A 13,928-nucleotide genomic window follows, 5' to 3' on the forward strand; every position below is an offset into this window, starting at 1 on the left:
AACACGACACTTTAAGGCAGGGCCTTGGCAAGTGGGAAGCGAGTGAGAAAACTGTGAGAGATGCTGTTTTGACCTCGTGTTGGATAAGAATGGAACTCAGACTGTAGCAGGAACTGCAGAGAAAAAGTAAGATATCAGGAAGGAATATGTATAAACAAGACGCAGCAGTTGATCATTATTGCATGTAACAAAAGGTATAAGTGCTTGCCCTAATTGTTTATCATGCGGAGACCCGCAAAGGAAGGGGGAATCCCTGTCTGGACGCAGTCTCCCCCTTGCAATTGCTTGAGAATAAATGGTCTCTGACTTGTTGCAAACAACCTAAGAGTGAAGACTGCGTTTTTCTTCCACACCACTCTGCCTGAGGCTGGTGCTCATGCTCTTGAGTCACTGAAGACAGCGTTACAGGGACTTATGGGCACAACGCCACCAAGGGCAAGTTGCAGCAACGCAGAGCAGGCTTTACAGTGACACTGCGTGGGCCAAATGGTCCATGGATTCAGTCAAGCCCCAGTTCTCCTCCAGTGCACATCAGCAACCCGGCAACCTTCAAGGAGGGTCAAGGCTGCCACTCGTTCAGTGATGATGGATCTCCAGCAGAGCATCACCCGCACCCCATGGCCCGCCTTGTCTCCCGAGACAGAGGTGAGTGAGGGAAGGTGCACAACGGATCCTGGGGGGGTAGGGAAAGGGATAACAAAACACACCTTCTGGTGGTCACCCCTCAGGAAGTGAAGGTGAGAGGCATTGTGGTGGCAGTAAAGGGGGAGGGGAGAGATTGGGAGCAGTACCCCATCAAAGGTAATGCTGCCAGTGAGTATCCCCACCATATCAGGCATGGGGCTGATAGGGGGCCATTCCCTGGGCCTGGGTAGGCCTATATAAACCCCACGCTGGCACAGAAGGGGCTAAACTGCTGCTTTAGCCTGGATTGGCCCAGATCCTCCCCACCTGCAAACGATTCCAGGACTGGAGCAGGAGTGAACAGGAGAGACCTTCTCTACTCATAGGGGGAGAACCCTGGGAAGCGAACTGTCTGTGGAGCAATTCCACCCCCAAAGAGAGGGCTGGCAGCATTTGCGGCTCTGGCCTTCACCGAGGGAGGGTGGGGATCCCTGGAGCTCAAAAGGGGAGCAGGCTGAAACTTGCGCTGGAAACCCAGTAACCTCTGAAGGGGACTGAGACGCTCCCACAGCCCCCAGAATAAAAGGGGCCCATATCCTGATGGGATCTGTAAACAGTGTTTTCCCCTCCGTTTCTTTTTTTTCATTCCTTTATTTACCCTTGTTTGCCACCAATCGGCTCTTTTGCTGTTTCACCTGGTTCCCCAAGAGAGGAAGAAAGTGCTCTGAGGCCTCAGACAGAGGGTTGAGCCATGACACACCAGAAGGGCATGCCCCTGGAGCACCCCTGGGGCAGGGGTCAATTGGACTCACAGAGGTGCACCCCAGAAGGCCTGAGGCCCAGCAGTTTGGCACCAGTTTGATGGGCTGGAAGGCCTCTCACTACGGGCTGCCAGAAGCCTGGCACATGGAGTAGATACGGGGTGGCTTGGGGAGAAGGAAGCAGAGCAGCGTCCCAGACAGCACACCAAGAAGGGAAATGGAGAGGGGACGAGGGGCACTGCAGTGAACTCAGCACACGTCCTGAAGGCCATTGGCAGAAAGTTGTCCCGTCCCTGGCCTACGGGCGTCAGACGGTGACACAGAGATCCCTTGGCAAAGGGTCACTTGGTCTTTGCCAGCAGCTCTCACCTGAGACCTGACAAACCCATCACATCAAACACATCTCTTGGAGGGTATTTATCCATAGGGGAGATCATGTGAGGCTGTGACAAAGTGGGGGTTTATTCATCTTGTTATGCTGCATGTGCGTCTTACTCCCCTATACGAACACTGTGTGTACCTCAGTTTCCCAGTCTACTGCAACAATACTTCGGTGGTGGGAATTGGGTGTGTGATTTTTGCCGAGGCCCTTGGGGCAGGTGAAGCTTCCCAGCAGCCTACACTCATGAAACCGGAGAACCAGGAGAGGGGTGTAACCAGGTGACACCTTTTGCCTGGGAAGTGAGATAGAGACAGAGGAGGAGCAACAGGGGGGTGTCAGAGGTCGGGTCGCTGGAAGCGGGCAGTTTGCATGGGGGGACTTGAAGAGGGAGAGTCCAGGGCATCTGGCCCAGGACTCCCAAGATGGACTTGGCTGAAAGTCACAGATTTCTGTGATAGCAAGCTCTATTCTATGCTGTATTCCTGTCGCCTAAGAAACCTTCTGGTTTACTGGCTGGCTGAGAGTAACGTCTGATTGCGGAGTTGGGGTGCAGGGCCCTCTGGCTTCCCCAGGAGCCCCGTCCCAGCGGAGTCGCTGCAGGAAGCACACAGTGTGGAAGGGGATGCTGAATGCTCCGAGGTCAGACCCAGGAAGGTCAAAGCTGTGTAAGCTTCTGCGCTGGAGACAGTCTGCTCAGAGAGAGGAGGCTCCCCCAGAGTCCTGACTGGCTTCCTACAAAGTAGTTCCAGAGCATTGACCTGGTGACTCTGTGACAGAGGCATATACAAAAAGCTCATAACTGGTCAAGACTCAGAATGACTGAGACATCAACGTATGCGTTGTACGTAGGGAACAAAGCATTTATATTGAAAATCGACTTTATGGACTTGGAATGGAAAAATCAATCACCGAGCAGTAATGGGCTCCAGGATTGGCCCATCCACCCAAGAGGGAGTCGTCACTCATGTTCCCTCTAATTATTTCCATCCATGTGCGGAATGAATTTTGTTATGTGCTCCACCACTATTGAGGTAACGTGTGGATGTGCGCTACCAGTACAAACAAAAACCCTAGATAGAATATATATATTGTAAACAGTTCATAGGTATGGAAGAAGAAGGAAGAATATTAAACAAGGGATAATTAATAAGGTGCACTGCTTAAGATGTGCATTTAATATGAAATCAAATAAAAAGAAAATGGACACTGCCCTTGGAGTAGATGTATTTTATCATCCTTTCTAACAACACAAGCTAGTAAACACACCAAAATGTGGCATAGTGAAAACAGCTACAGAAATAAAACGAAGTCATAGGCATTAAGTAAAAGCATTAAAAATATGCACCAGAGGCCCAATTTAATAACCTCCTCCTACCATAGATCACTAAATCTTCAGGGAAAGCTGCTCTCAAAAAATGAAGCATCTGCCAAAACACTAGCATGCTACGGACTTCTGCAGTTCACAAAACTATCCGTCTTGCATGCACACAGCTCAGCTTTCAGATGCTAAACAAATCTAGGAGTCAACTAGAAATAGTCATGCTCTCAGAGCAAATATTAATATAATACTTTCTGATACCGGAAAGGAGAGTAAAAGGTATTCACTAAGGCTTATACCATTTCTATGGGATGTCAATTCTTAATTTGATGAATACTTCACACACATAGAACAGGAAAAATAAGGAATAAAGCAACAGACAGCAAACAAAACCACAGTCAAACAAGTGAGAACACTGAAAATAGGAAGGGAAGTAAAACATCAACTGGTTGGTGATGGGTATTTTGAACGAGTGTTTAGGACCCACACTGTGCAAGTGCAACAGAGCCCTGTAGAAACAGGCAAAGTTCTCCTGCTGTCACATTGTGTGTGTGTCTCACCAACTCAAAAACTCAGAGTAGAAGCCCTGGAGCACACTGACACATGGCTTTGGAGTTTGCACACAGAGCCCTGCTTCAAAGACTTTGCAAATAAGCCCTTCATCCTGCAAAAAACCTAATACCACACCTAGTCCTTGCTACTTCTGAGTCAATGGGAGTACTCTGAAGAGCCCTAACTGTACCAGATAGCAAAGTTCTGGCCTTAATGGTTTCCAATACCTCTCCCCAAACAAATTCTAAAACTTAATGGAAATCACTTGTCTGGAATCCAACTCCAATTGAAAGGCCAAACAACTAAACAGCATCCATGGTAAAGTTCTTCCAGTTTTAACTATTTACCATCTATTGATTAGTAACACAGGAGATTTTTTAAAAAATCATTAAGATCACAGTTTTCAGATACCTACAATACTCCAAAGGAATTATGTTGTTAATAGAATCCTTGTCTCTCTACCTTAAGCCATTAACACCTATGGAAACTTTGTTTGAAATGTAACCAGGCCAATGTCATGAGCTAGGCCTAGCCACCTGGTTTTGCTCCAGTATTCATTCAGTAAAGCCCCAATCCTGCAAATGCCTATGAATGGATGCCCTCCAGAGGCATAACTGTTTGCAGGATCAGAATCTAAGAGAGAGTAAATATCATAAAAGCAGTTTCTTTAAGCCACACCAATCAAAATGAAATCACAGATCTATTTCTTTTAACCTTGGATTGCTGTAATTTACCCATAGGGTCACTAAAACAGAAAGGTCAAAGTGTTTTTTCAGTTTGTTCACTGTGTGGACTTGACAGCAGTTTAGAGCCTGATCCTGCGCTTATTAAGACCTCACTGCAACCTAATCTGCCATCTGCATTCTTTAAAAATACTCACATAACCTCCTCAGAACTCTAGGAAGAGGACAGATGATTAACACCTATCTACAAAAGCAGCCTAAATGCTTTACAATTAAAAAAATCCCACCAACACAAGTCAGATTGTGCATTAAGATCTGCTAATGCAGAATCCCTCAGCCCTCTTTACCTCTCTGCTCTGGATCTGTCTCCCTCCAATCAAACTAAATCTTAGCCCAGTCTTTCTAATACCTCCGGCAGATGTCCACCAGCTGTCTACTGAAATGCAACATGGCCAAAAGCAAGCTCCTCATCTTTCCTTGCTGATACTAGGGGGAAAATATTTTGGTCTAGAACTGCAGAGGATTGACTGTTTTGTGTTTGCGCTATAATTCTAACAGTGGAAAATAGCGGGAGTGACACATTATACCTTCCCCATCAGATTTTTCCTGGCATATTTCACTGGCTGTTACCAACTGCCCATGACAAACACTTGAAAGAAGGGGAGACGGAGCTGGAAATGGTGGCAGAAGAAGGTGGAGAAGGAGAGAGACATTTGAAAGCATGACCATTATTCCCATTCCACCATAACAAATAAAAGTGCAGGAGAAGGGAGCTGCACTTCAGAATCACCCAGCAGCTACATGGAGAGAGCACTGGATGGGGAATATTCCTGGCTCTGCCATGGGCCTGCTGGGTGATCTTGGGTAAGTCATTGAACTTCTCTGTGCCTCCGACTGCAAACTTGTGCGAGACCCACAACTCCCTATAGGGCTGCTAACTCCTCCTGCCAACATCGCTCTGTGCAAAAAGCTAGGAAATTCACTTACAAAAAACTTTATGAACGCAGGATTTAAGGTTCCCCGGAGCTGTCTTTGCCCCTCCAAAAGAGAGCTCTGACCCACATGACCAATGACCCTTTCTTTACTCCTACAACACACCTATGTGCACCCGGACATTTGAAATAGTGCCTATCACTAAAATACGAGGGGAAACGACAACCAGGGCACACAATAAAGCTCTTTATCTTTGCTAAGACGGAATTTGGTTTTAGATGAGCTGCACTATACAGGAGCTACTGACACCTGTTCTACACTCAGACACTGAGCCTGCTCCCCAGAAACAGCCGCACACTTGGTCAATTGAACTCCTCTTCACCCCTTTTTACAACTCTCATCCTTACTCACACAAGTTCCAGCTGACATTCCACATTCACTTACCCATCGTTAAGCACACAGACTGCTCTCAGATCCCACCTCGCTGCTGATCATTTCCATGGTAAACAGTCCCCTGTTTCCTCCTGACAACATGCCCAGCTCAGTGCAGAAATGATACAGACTGGAAGCTCAAAGTACCCCTAGACCTCTTTCCTTTCATCGCACACATGGGGGGGGACTCAGACCCAGATCTTCTCATATCACAATCTCACCTCCACCAAGTTGCTCTAACTAACACCTCTACCTTTCTGTGCAGCCACACCTAACAGAGAGCGTGCAGCTGGAGTGCAGGCAGAGAACGCCCAGTGGCTGTTGGCAGCTCCAGGGGCAGAGTTAAGGTTCCATTGGCATGCACGTTAGCTCTCTATTTCCTAGTTTTTGGAGGTTTGACTTTTGCTGAACTTGACATTCTGGCAGGGCCCAACATATCGCTGGGCAACCTTAACTCTGCATTAATGAAGGGGTCAGTGACAGGATGAATGTTCAGTAACTACCCAGAAAGTGATGAGTCCCCATCCCTACCTGCCATTCACACAGGCAGCAAAGCCCTGGGCAAGGCAACTTTCAGAGGCCAAGAGAAGGGGATAGAGCTTAGAGTTTCTCTGCCAGTCAGGAAGGGGTAGCAGCGCAGGAAGACTGGCAGCTGATAGTTGGAGGGGTGAAGAGGTTTGGGGTAGGGTGGGGGCAGAAGCAGCTGGGGCTGGGCAGTCTCCATGGGGGACACTTGCTCCTCCTGTGCCCCTTCCACACCCTCTTGCGAGTAGAGAATGACCACCCTCTCCCCACCCCCAGGGGCAGCCGTGTCTCAGGACTCTCCCAAGTTGCACCCACTAACTCTCTTCCCATTTGGGGTGTAGCTCAGGGCAACAATTTCCCACCAAGATGAACCCAGCTGGCTGCAGCCGTTCTGGTGCCACAGGGGCCTCTGGTGGGTGAAGGGCAGAACCGCAGCACTTCTCGGGCAGAATGGATCTTCTGCATGCCAAAAAAAAAAAAAAAAAAAGAAATTCTGACTTTGCACCAAATTCCAGAAGCTGCTGAGCATGCACAAGTTAAAATGAAACCAAGGCTCCGTCTCCCCAAGGACCTGGCCTCTCGTACAAAATTATAGATACTCCCCAGAAATCTGAAATGGGCACTTCATAACCAATAAAATGTTATTTATCTATTCACTTCTGGGAATTACCAATAAAAGAAACAACCCAGTGAAGCGGACACCCTTAGGGAAAGATCTCATGTGTCTTTACAAATTGGTATAATCTAATCTGGCACTTTATACAGTAAAATGCCTTATTCCTAGCCCTATGGAGATTACCTGGTGTCACTACAGGGCAGAATTAAGGTTGGGTACCTGAGTAGCATATTGCGATTGCTGTTAAGTGGGTTTGGCAAAATTCATTCTGTTTATTTCTTTCTTTCAAATTCAACAGATGATATCGATATTTATTTTTAAGCTTTTTTTAATGTTTACAATTTCAATGTTCAGAGCTGTGGGAAGTTATAGGGGTCATCAGCCAACAATTTTTATAACCGTTCAAACACAAATTGTCAATCTCACATGCAAAATATATAGTGTAAATATCCATAAATCAAACTCAACTTTCTCCAGAAGCATTTCTATATTTTACCTGTACAGTGAAATGAACATTTACTGCAATTTATTCATAAAAATACAATCCTTTCAAGAGTACTTTTAAGTAATAAAGTACTTTAATTCTTTCAATTCCTGTATTGTAATGGTTGCTTTGAGGATAATTACACCCTCCCTGGGATGTATTTTACTCTCAGTAGCGTAACCCCATCATGATGTAGCTCCTGTCTGGGAGCTCTGCTGAGGCCAGTGGCATTATGATCAGAAGGGGACACTCTGACACATGAGCAGAGACACATGGGGGAGGGTGGAGGATGAGGTAACATGGAGACTACCAGGGTTGAACGTGGCCCTGCCAAGTGCGGGGAGCAAACTCCCTCAGTCTCTCCTCTCTCCCACCTCCCAGACTCAGTAACTCTGATAAATCGTTCCCTGAAATCTAAATAGCCCCAGTATGTGAGACAGTGATTAACGCAGGTGCCTTAGTGGCTGCAGCACCAACTCCCTGCCTGGACGAGGGGGATGAAGAACTGCAGTAGAAACGGGTTAGGCTAGGAGAGGGCACAGCTGATATGGGACTGGGAGCTGAGTTGACCAAGAGGCCAGAACTCATTGGGGGTTGGGACAAGGAGTCAACAGGACTGGGTAGAGGCACTTCTGTGTATTTTCCCCCTGTTTACCATTCTGCCATGTATTTAATTTAGAAACTTTTCATTCAGATTTAAAACACATTGGAGCTAAGATGTGTTGAGGCATTTCCACTTACAGTGGTACAGTTTTAATTAGGTGCTTAATCAGATGCAAATGGAACACAAAGCAGGCAATAATTGGTGTGCTTTCCTTCATTAACTTGACTGTGTGCAGTGCATAGCTTTTAAAAAAAGAGATGGTGAGAGCAAACACCTGACAAGTCCTTTTGCCCTAAAAAGCACTTTTGGCTCTTTGACATTGCTTTATCCACCCCACCAGAAAATGCTACAGGTAACTAGGTAATTACAGCGTACCCTCACGAGGTGTACTTCTACCAGGTATGTGCCAAAATTCAAATGGTTCTGTTTGGTTTATCTTTCATTCAGGTTTGCAATTCTTCGATCCCATTTAAAAACTGGAACTGAAGTAACCAAATCAAGTTAAGAAGAGAACGGTGTCGGGCACAGGCGGGGGTAAAACAATAAAGAGAAAGAACTGACTATGCAAAATGGAACATCCGAAACTATCAGAGCCCCAGACCCCCGTCCAACTGAATCCACCCCAGCCAGGCATATCAAGCTGGGCCCCTGAAAAATCGCCCATCCCGTCTGGCAGTGAATGCCGCGTGTTCCAGATGGAGCTATGGTGTGTGCGTCTGCTCCGCTGACATGCTGCTTTGGTACGGAAGCCACCACGGCCACAGGGAGCAGAGACATGGACTCCTACAAAACAAAATCCAACACCGCATCCCCTCCCACCTCCGCACGGTCTGCCATCCTTTCCCCCACCTCCACATGGCCACTCTCAGCCTATTGCTAACAGTTCCTTCCAGCCTTCAGCAGCGTAAATAAATAAAACATGGTGTTACAAAAGGTAGGTCCTGCCAGAGCAACCTGATCTCTTTCTGTGAGAAGATAACTAATGTTTTGGACAAAGGAAATGCAGTAGCTCTCATCTATCTGGATGTCAGTAAGGCATTTGATAGAGTTCCACATGGGAAACTATTTGTTAAATTGGAGAAGATGGGGACTAATGTGAGAACTGAAAAGTCGATAAGGAATTGGTTACAGGGGAGACTACAAGGGGTCATACTGAATGGTGAGTTGTCAGGCTGGAGGGAGGTTACCAGTGGAGTTCCTCAGCGATCAGTCTTGGGACCAATCTTATTCCACATTTTTATTAGTGACCTTGGCACAGAAAGTGGGAGTGTGACACAAAGCTGGGAGGGATTGCCAATATGGAGGAGGACAGGAATATCATCCAAGAAGATCTGCATGACCTTGAAAGCTGGAGTAATAGAAACTGGATGAAAATTAATAGTGCAAAATTATGCATTTAGGAACTAACAACAAGAACTTTTGCAATAAGCTGGGGAGTAGTCAGTTGGAAGTGACAGAGGAGGAGAAAGACCTCGGTGTATTGGTTGATCAGAGGCTAACTATGAGCTGCCTTATGAGTGGAGACTCAAAGAGCTTGTCTCGTTTAGCCTAACTAAAAGAAGGCTGAGGGGAGATAGGATCACTCTCTGTAAATATACCAGAAGGATAAATACCAGGGAAGGAGAGGAGTTATTTAGGTTAAGCACCAATGTTGACACTAGAACAAATGGATACTGGCCGTCAATAAGTTTTTGCTTCAAATTAGGCGAAGGTTTCTAACCATCAGCGTGAAGTTTTGGAACAACCTCCCAAGGGGAGCAGTAGGGGCAAAATACCTAACTGGCTTCAAGACTGAACTTGATAAGTTTATGGATGGGGTGGTAGGATGGGACTGCCTACAATGGCATGTAGTCAGTCTGCAACTCCTAGCAGCAAAAAATTCGGGGAAGGGGTTGGAAGAGGCGGGGCAGGGGTGGGGCCACATGGAAGGGGTGGAATGGGGGCGGGGCCAGGAGCAGTGAAGGGGGGGTATCAGTGATGTAGCCCTCGGGCCAATGCACTAGTCCTCCTGTGGCCCTTGTGGTCATTTGAGTTTGAGACCCCTGCCCTAGACACTCCCAGACAGGTCTACCTCTAACCTGGTCTTCAAACCCTCCCATGAAGGAAATGTCACAGCCTCCCTTGGAAGCCAATGCAAGGCAAACACTCAGACCACAACAACGCTGTGCACACACACGCTGAGTTTGCGGTTAAGGGAAGAGGCAAGAATTCAAACAATCTGGATTCAGATCCCAGTTTCGCCCCAAATTCTCCATGCAAACTTGAGCAAATTACTTCAGCTCTCTAAGCTTCAATTTCCCCATCTGTAAAATGGAGAGCAGCCGCCCACCATTTCCCGATTTAGCCTTTGGGGTTTTTGTGGCAAGGACCCTCGGTCGCTGTGGGCACGTCTTCCCTGCAGGGGGGCACCGGCGGCCGGCCCGTGCCCGCGGACAGGGGCTCACAGGGCTCCGGCTGCGGGGCTGTTGAATGGGGGTGTCGATGGTCCGGCTCAGGCTGCAGCCCAAGGCCCGGCCCCCTCCCACCTCGCAGGGTCCTCCAGCCCGAGCCCAGACCCCTGCCCTGCCACGAACCAGCCCCTTCGCCCGAGCCCTGGGCGCCCGAGCCGGCGGCATGGGCCAGCGGCGGGCGTCGAATGCCAGGTGGGGGTACCCGGGGGGTCTGCGCAGCCCCTGTCCCGAGGGGGCCCCGACCTCGGTCAGGGCTCTGTAAATCCCGGCATTACAGGCTCCCTGATTTTCTTTGGGGTCCCTGCAGCGCCTGGCAAAATGCGGGGAGAGGATCTTTGTCAGGGCCAGTGCAGGGCCAGCCCCAGCGGGGACACAGATCTCAGCGGAGGTCTCTGAAGCGCCCGGGACCCCGGAGGCCGCAGTGGTGCGCTGCCTGGCACGAGGGGGGCCGTGATCTCGGTCCGGGACTCAGTTTTACCTGGCACAAGGGGGGGCCTGATGTCAGCTGGGGAGAAGCGGGGAAATTGGAGAGGATCATAGAGTGATATTCCATCAACACCCCAGTGGGACGCAGGGAGCCCTGGGCGGGGAACGCTGCCGGGGGGCTGGAGTCAGAAGGTCACTGGCTGGGGGGGGTCTGGGAATGTGACCAGCAGGGAAAACGGGGGGCAGGGGACCCCCCAGACCGGAGACCTGAACTGGCCACGGGCGGAGGGGGGAGGAAACGGGGTACGGGGGGGGCAGAGCCCGTCTCAGGGAGGTGGGGGAAGGGGGGGGTCACCCGGGCTGCTGCTCGCTGCTGTGGGGACAGAAAGGGGGCAGGGCGGGAGCGGGGGGGGGGTCCCAGGGGAGGGGGCAGCGGTAAATCCGAGGGGATCTCAGCCCCCCCCGCCGCTCCCCGGGGGGCCCCGGCTCCTGCCCCCGCCCCGGCCACGTCCGGGCTGCGCCGACATTTTTCCCGCCCCCCCGGGTCTCCCCCCGCCCGGCCCCCCCGGGGGCAGATCCCGGCGCTGCGAGAGGCCGGGTCCCCCCCGGACCCGGGGCAGAGTCACCGCCCGGGGCTCGCTCCGGTACCTGGAGGCTGCAGCGCCGCAGCGGGGCGGGCGGAGCCCGGGGCGGCCCCAGGGCGGCTCCGGCGGGAGCGGGGCCCGGGCCGGGCACGGGGGGGTTAACGAAGGTCTCGCACCGCCCCCCCGCCGCCGCGATCTGCGCATGCCCAGAGCTCCAACGGCCCCAGCCGCTCCCCGGCCCCGCGCGAGCCCAGCCCGGCTCCGCCTCCCCCCTCCGACGTCACTTCCGCTCCCGGGGGAGTCAGGCACTACATCCCCCAGCCTGCCCCGGGCGCCGCTTCCGCCTCCTCCGGCCCAGGGCAGGGCGGGCCCCGGGGTCAGCCTGACCCGCCCCCGCCGGCGCCTTCCCGCGCCTCAGGCGGACTCTGGTGCCCGCGCGTCCCGCCCGCTGGGGCTCGAACCAACCGCCCCCCCGGCCCCGCCCCCGCGTCCAACCGCCCCCTTGGCCCCGCCCCCGCGCCCAACCGTCCTCCCGGCCCCGCCCCCACGTCTAACTGCCCCCCCCGGCCCCGCCCCCGCGTCCAACCGCCCCCGTGTGAGCGCCCGTCTCCTCCCGGTGCCTCTGGTCTCCCCGGGGGCTCCACCGGCCGCTGGGAGGGGGGAGTATTACCCCCCTACCCCACCGCAGTCCCGATTTTGGGGTCTTTCTCTTTTATAGGGTCCTATTAGCCCCACCCCCACTCCCGATTTTGGGGTCTTTCTCTTATATAGGGTCCTATTACCCCCACCCCCACTCCCGATTTTGGGGTCTTTCTCTTTTATAGGGTCCTATTAGCCCCACCCCCTCTCCCGATTTTGGGGTTTTTCTCTTTTATAGGGTCCTATTACCCCCACCCCCAGTCCCGATTTTGGGGTCTTTCTCTTTTATAGGGTCCTATTACCCCCACCCCCACTCCCGATTTTGGGGTCTTTCTCTTTTATAGGGTCCTATTAGCCCCACCCCCACTCCCGATTTTGGGGTCTTTCTCTTATATAGGGTCCTATTACCCCCACCCCCACTCCCGATTTTGGGGTCTTTCTCTTTTATAGGGTCCTATTAGCCCCACCCCCTCTCCCGATTTTGGGGTTTTTCTCTTTTATAGGGTCCTATTACCCCCACCCCCAGTCCCGATTTTGGGGTCTTTCTCTTTTATAGGGTCCTATTACCCCCACCCCCACTCCCGATTTTGGGGTCTTTCTCTTTTATAGGGTCCTATTAGCCCCACCCCCTCTCCCGATTTTGGGGTCTTTCTCTTTTATAGGGTCCTATTAGCCCCACCCCCTCTCCCGATTTTGGGGTTTTTCTCTTTTATAGGGTCCTATTACCCCCACCCCCAGTCCCGATTTTGGGTCCGCACAGCTCACCCGGGTTCCGCCAGTTCCCACGGTCGTGAGCTGAATCTTCGCGCTTCGATGAAAAGACCCTCCAGCAAAGGCACCCCGCCCCGCTCGGCAGACTGCAGCAGATAGGAAATCTGCTGATTCCCCGGCTGGATGGTTCGCCTTGGCACCACCTTTACTGACCTCGCCCTCGTGACATTTGCCAGCTGCAGGGTGCGGGGGTAAGGGCAGAATTAAGGTTGCATTGCAGGGGCGGCCTGTTGGTTTACTGCTCCGTTTCCTGGTTTTCAGAGGGTTTTACTTTCCCCACGATACACATGCTGGGAGGGCATGAGGCAGCAGTGGGGAGCTGTAACTCTGCTCTCATGTAGTTTGGGGGCATTTAACTTCCTTGATTTCTTTTTAATCGACTTTTTTTGCCACTTTTCAGAGTAGCAGCTGTGTTAGTCTGTATTCGCAAAAAGAAAAGGAGGACTCGTGGCACCTTAGAGACTAACCAATTTATTTGAGCATAAGCTTTCGTGAGCTACAGCCCACTTCATCAGATGCCTTCAGTGGAAAATACAGTGGGGAGATTTATATACACAGAGAACATGAAACAATGGGTGTTACCATACACACTGTAACCAGAGTGATCAGGTAAGGTGAAAAGAACAGGAGGACTTGTGGCACCTTACAGACTAAAAGATTTATTTGAGCCTAAGCTTTCGTGAGCTAAAACCCACTTCATCTGATGCATACAGTGGAAAATACAGGGGGGAGATTTCATGTAAACCTTGAAGACTAACAAATTTATTCAAGCATAAGCTTTCACGGGCTACAGCTCACTTCATCGGATGCATGCAGTGCAAAATACGGGGGGAGATTTCATGTTCTTTGTGTATATAAAATCTCCCCCCTATATTTTCCACTGCATGCATCCAATGAAGTGAGCTGTAGCCTGCGAAAGCTTATGCTCAAATAAATCTGTTAGTCTCTAAGGTGCCACAAGTCCTCCTTTTCTTTTTGCGGATACAGACTAACACAGCTGCTACTCCGAAACCTATGTCTACATTAGAGCTTTTGCTAGCGAGCTATGTCAGGCAGGGAAGTGATTTTTTTTCACACCAATTATCGACAGAGCAATGCTCTCAAAACTCTGAATTAGCAACCCGTCCAATATCTCCATGTAAAT

General features: G+C 50.7%; 1 protein-coding gene across 3 annotated transcripts in view; it reads right to left on the bottom strand.

The window, feature by feature from the left end:
* The window catches only part of LOC144258277 (uncharacterized), a 31,357-nt gene extending 19,754 nt beyond the window's left edge, over positions 1-11,603 (bottom strand). For all 3 annotated transcript variants that reach the window (XM_077806722.1, XM_077806721.1, XM_077806723.1), the window contains exon 1: positions 11,439-11,603. The gene's annotated coding sequence lies outside the window, so the exon portion shown is untranslated. The remainder of the gene's footprint in view (positions 1-11,438) is intronic.
* Positions 11,604-13,928: the final 2,325 nt, after the last annotated feature.

Source organism: Eretmochelys imbricata, chromosome 28 (assembly GCF_965152235.1).
Source record: "Eretmochelys imbricata isolate rEreImb1 chromosome 28, rEreImb1.hap1, whole genome shotgun sequence".
Classification (NCBI taxonomy): Eukaryota; Metazoa; Chordata; order Testudines; family Cheloniidae; genus Eretmochelys; species Eretmochelys imbricata.